This window comes from Rhincodon typus, chromosome 8, assembly GCF_021869965.1.
Source record: "Rhincodon typus isolate 14 chromosome 8, sRhiTyp1.1, whole genome shotgun sequence".
NCBI classification, from domain to species: domain Eukaryota; kingdom Metazoa; phylum Chordata; class Chondrichthyes; order Orectolobiformes; family Rhincodontidae; genus Rhincodon; species Rhincodon typus.
In genome coordinates this window covers 91,612,108-91,617,201 of record NC_063339.1, presented here as the reverse complement: position 1 = coordinate 91,617,201, position 5,094 = coordinate 91,612,108, and the positions used below count along the sequence as shown (strand labels likewise).

At 45.1% G+C, this 5,094-nt stretch overlaps 1 long non-coding RNA gene across 2 annotated transcripts in view; it reads left to right on the top strand.

Annotated features, from left to right (window-relative positions):
• The first annotated feature begins 822 nt into the window (after positions 1–822).
• Positions 823–5,094, top strand: part of LOC125483851 — a 6,410-nt gene continuing 2,138 nt past the window's right edge. For both annotated transcript variants that reach the window (XR_007262754.1, XR_007262755.1), the window contains exon 1: positions 823–2,591. This is a non-coding gene — a long non-coding RNA (uncharacterized LOC125483851). The remainder of the gene's footprint in view (positions 2,592–5,094) is intronic.

The following is a 5,094-nucleotide window of genomic DNA, read 5'->3' as shown; positions in this document are numbered from 1 at the left end:
ACATCACCTGATGAGTAACCTATAACTCCTTCCCTTACAGCATTGTGAGAGCTGATGTGGGAAGATAAAGCTGTTAAGACAGCAGCACATGGTTGGGAGAATGAGCAATGGTAAAAATCTCGTTTAGATACAGTCAATGGAAGGAAGAAAAAAACACTAAACAGAGCTCAAGGGCACCCAAAAATAGAGGCAGAGAAGTAAGACAAGTGCAGAGACGGGAATGTGAGAGGATGGTGAGGAATCCGTAAGGATAGTTAAGTCCAGAGGTAACAAAGGAATGGATGAGAGTTTCAGCAGCAAATGAGCAGAGACGAGGAGGAGTCGGGTAACGTTACTGCGGTGGAAATAGGCAGTCTCGATGATGGTAGGGATATGTGGTTGAAAACTCATCTCTGGATGAAATATTTCACCATGGTTATGACTTGTTTGGTTAAGACTCCAGCAGTTGCCACAGAGGGTTTAGAGTCAGTTGTGAGGCAGTAGAGTTTGTGTTGGGGAATGAAGATAAAGGCCTCGGTTTTGCCAGTTAGTTAATGGGAGGAAATTTCTGCTCCACCAGGACTGGATGTCAGCAATGTTTGGATGGTGTGTGACCTGGAGGGAACTTGGAGGTGGTGGTGTTCACATCCACCTGTTACCCTGCCCCTTCTCAGTGGTGGAGGCTGAGTGTTTAAAAGATTCTGACAGAGTTCTGGTCAAGTTGTAGGTGTCCAAAATCCCCCTCCTTCGTTCCCTATCTCCACACAGAAGCCAATGTCTTGTGAGAGATTGTCTCTGACTCTGACTCTCTTGTTTTTTGTTTGATGTCAATTTCACAAGATATTAGAAGGAGAAGATTTTCAAGCGCACCGTCACACCAGGATCTGATGGAGTCGCCCATTTTATCACAAATGGAACATGATCAGATTTTAAACCTGGAAGGAAAAAGCTCCATTCACACTGGAGAGAAACTGTATACGTGTTGTGTGTGTGGACAAGGCTTCAGCGAATCATCAGACCTCACAAACCACAAATGCAGTCACACGGGGGTGAAACTGTGAAACTGTGGAAATGTGGGGATTGTGGGGAAGAATTCATTTCTGCATCTGAGCTGGAAACTCATCGAATCAGTCACATCAGTAACAGGCCACTTACCTGCTCAGTGTGTAGGGAGGGATTCACTCGGTCATCTAGCCTGCTGGAACGCCAGCTCATTCACACTGACAAGAGACCATTTCAAAGCCCAGACTGTGGAAAATGCTTCAGAGCATCCCAGAACCTGATGTCCCGTCAACTAGCTCGCATTAATGAGAGACCTTTTAAATGCCAAGACTGTGGAAAATGTTATAAAACCTCTGGGAACTTGGTGTCCCATCAACACGTTCACACGAAAGAGAGACCCTTTAAATACTGAGACTGGAAAATACTATAAAACATCTGGGGACCTGATGGCCCATCAAAGTGCTCACATGGAGGAGAGATCTTTTAAATGCCCAAACTGAGGGATGTGCTTGAAAAGTCCCAGGGACCTGATGTTGCATCAACTTGCTCACATTAATGAGAGATCTTTTAAATGCTCAGCCTGCAGGAAATGCTGCAAAACCCCCTGGACCTGATATCCCACCAACACGTTCACGCTGAGAAGAGACCATTCAGGTGCTCTCACTCTGGGACTGGGTACAGGTGATCATCTGACCTCACAGAGCACCAGCAGGTTCATATTGGGAAGAGACCATTCAGCTGCTCCGAGTGTGGGAGGGGATTCACTCGGTCGTCCAACTTGCTGAGACACCAGCAAGTTCACACTGCGGAGAGATCTTTTAAATGCCCAGACTGCGGGAAGTGCTACAGAAGCTCTTGGGAACTGAATTGTCATCAACATGTTCACACTGAGGAGAGACCTTATAAATGCTTAGACTATAGGAATCCCTGTGCAAGTTCTTGGGGACGGTTTTATCATTGTGTTCACATTGAGGAGAGATCTTGTCTAGTCGGTGGGAAGTGCTATCGAAGTTCTGTTGAATTGATGTCCCATCAACATTCTCACATGATGAGGCACCTTTTCGGATGCTTTCATTGTGGGACTGGGTTCAGGCGATCATTTCAACTCTCAGTAAACCAGTGAGTTCACACTGGGTAGAAAGCATTTACCTGCTGCATGTGAGGAAAAAACAGTTGGGTCACTCATCGGCCCTGCTGAGACAGCAGAGAGTCACCCTGGGGGACGGACCGTTCACCTGCTCTGTGTGGGGGAAGGAATTCACTCACTTATCAATCCTGCTGAGACAACATAGAGTTCACAGATCTCAACGGTAATTGGACTTTGCAGTTCATCACATTCAGGACTGAAAGCAAAGTTTTAATATTCTGGATAAAAGGCAAATAAATTAGCTTTGTATTAAACACAGTGTGGCAGGTCACTGTAAGGATATGATCATGGAGTACTTGGAAGAGTCAGCATGGCTTCACCAAGGGGGCTTCATGCCTGACAAATCTGATGGAATTCTTTGAGGAGGTACTGAACAACTTGGACGAAGGGGAGCCAGTGGATGTAGTCTGTTGGATTTTCAGAAGGCATTGACTAGGTGCCAGACAGGAAACTGCTAAATAAGGTAAGAGTCCATGGTGTTAGGGACAAAGTACTGGCATGGATTGAGGATTGGCTGACTGGCAGAAGGCAGAGAGTTGGGATAAAGGGGTCTTTTTCAGGATGACAGCCGGATGACTTGTGGAGTTGAGCAGGAGTCAGTGTTGGTACCACAACTATTTACGTAATGCATTAACGATCTGGACAAAGGAATTCAGGGCCTTGTTGCTAAGCTTGCAGATGACACAATGATAGGTGGAGGGACAGGTTGTCTCGAGGATGTGGGAAGGCTTCAGAATGACTTGGACAGCGAGGAGAGTGCACAAAGAAGTGGCAGGTGGTATACAGTGAAGGAAAGTGTGAGGCTATACATTTTGGTGGGAAGAGTAAAGGCATAGACTATTTTCTGAACGGGGTAAACCTTCAGAAAGCTCAAGTCAAAAGAGACTTGGGAGCTCTAGTTCAGGATTATCGTAAGGTTAACATGCAGGTTCAATTGGTGGTTATAAGGCAAAGGCAATGTAGGCATTCATTTGAAGACAGCGAGAGCAGAAATGTACTGCTGAGGCTATAAAAGGTGCTTGTCAAACTGCAGTTGGAAAATTGAGAGTAGTTTTGGGCCCTGTATTCATGAAAGATGTGCTGGTGTTAGAGGGGTCCAGAGGAGGATTACAAGATTGATTGCAGGGATGAAGGACTTGTTATATAAAAATAAAAAAGAATCACATATTAGATACAAACAATCACATATTACATACAATCAAAATGAATCTTTTGAACAGAATAAAGAGTGTAGGGGCATTCCTAAGAGGGAGATCAGGAAGGTAAAGAGAGGATATGAGATAGTCTTGGCAAATAAGATTAAGGATGTCCCAAAGGGATGCCACAAGTACATTAGAGAAAGAGAGCAACGAGAGAGAGAGTTGGGCTCCATAAAGGTGAAAGAGTTCATCTTTGTGTTGAACCTCAGGAGATGGGAAAGATATTAAATGAATATTTTGCCTCCGTTTTTACTGTGGAGAAAGAAATGGAGGCTAGAGAACTCAGGGAAATAAATAATGATATTTTGGAAACCGTTCACATTATAAAAGAGGGAGTTCCGGTGGTCTTAAAAGATATAAACGTGGATAATTCTCTGGGTCCTGAGCTAGTGTATCCTAGGACATTGTGGAAAGTTAGGGAGAAAATTGAGCTTCTTGCAGAAAGATTTGTATCATCTCTAAATACTGGTGAGGTGTCTAATAACTGGAGAATGGCTGGTGTTTGCATCTGTTTGAAAAGTGATGTGTGGAGAAGCCTGGGAACCATAGACCTGTGAGCCTATGCATTTGGAGAAGCACGGACTGATTAGGGATAGTCAGCATGGTTTTGTGCAAGAGAAATCGTGCTCTACACACTTCATTGAGTTTTTTGAGGAAGTGTAAAGAAGGTTGATTAGGGCACAGTGGTACACGTTGTTTACTTGGAGTTTAGTGAAGCCTTCGACAAGGTTCCTTGTGGCAAACGAATTATTAAAGTTAGATCACATGGGATTCAGGGTGAGCTTGCTAATTGGATACAGAATTGGCTTAATGGCAGGAGACAGAGACTGGTGGTGGAGGTTGTTTTTCAGACTGGACACCTGTTCGACAGGATCTGCTGCTGGGTCCACTTTTGTTTGTCATTTGTGTAAATGATTTAGATGGGACTATAGAAGGCATGGTCAGTAAGTTTGTGGATGATTCCCAAATTGCTGGTACAGTGGACAGCCAAGTTATTTAAGATTACAAAGAGATCTTGTTCAATTGGATCAATGGGCTAAGGAGTGGCAGATGGAGTTTAAATTTGAATAAATACAAGGTATTGCATTTTGGTAAAACAAACAAGGACAGGACTTATACAACTAAAAGCTTTGTGAATCATTGAGGAGAGTCGTATGTGTACTTCAGACAGGGCCATGGGGTGGTGAGGGATAAACGGAAGGTGCAGGCGCCACTTGAATGTAGTTTACTGGTGATCTGAGGGCAATGGGGAAGGGGAAGGGGAGGGGAAGGCTGGATTCCCTTGTCTCTCCATCCAGCTGGTTACTTCCCTGTATTTCATCTTGGAATATCTGGGAGAAACTCCGCTGGGATTTGTCGTCATTTTAATGGGGAGATGGGTGGGTGGGATGAGCGTGACAGGATATGGGAAGGGAGTGGATCCCACCCCCCATCCATATTCCATTCCCTCCTACCGGCCCCTATTGGTCTGTGTGAGGTTTGTGGGTAAACGGAGCGAATTGTTTCCATCGACTGGGACTTCATTCCTGTCCCTGAGTGTGGGGTGTTGAGGGAATGGGGAGGCCAGTGCAGGCTCTGGGTTGGGGATAAGGAGTGGGCTCAATATTTCAAAGGAGCAGAAACTGCAGGGTCTGACACCCCCACTCCCTCACGGCCAATGTTTGGGATGAGATTAATCCTCTCTTATCAACAAGTGGCCGTTTTCATGTTTTGCTGCTTGTGGGATCCTGCGCAGTGGAGAGTGTAGGGGCCAAGATTTGTGGTGTT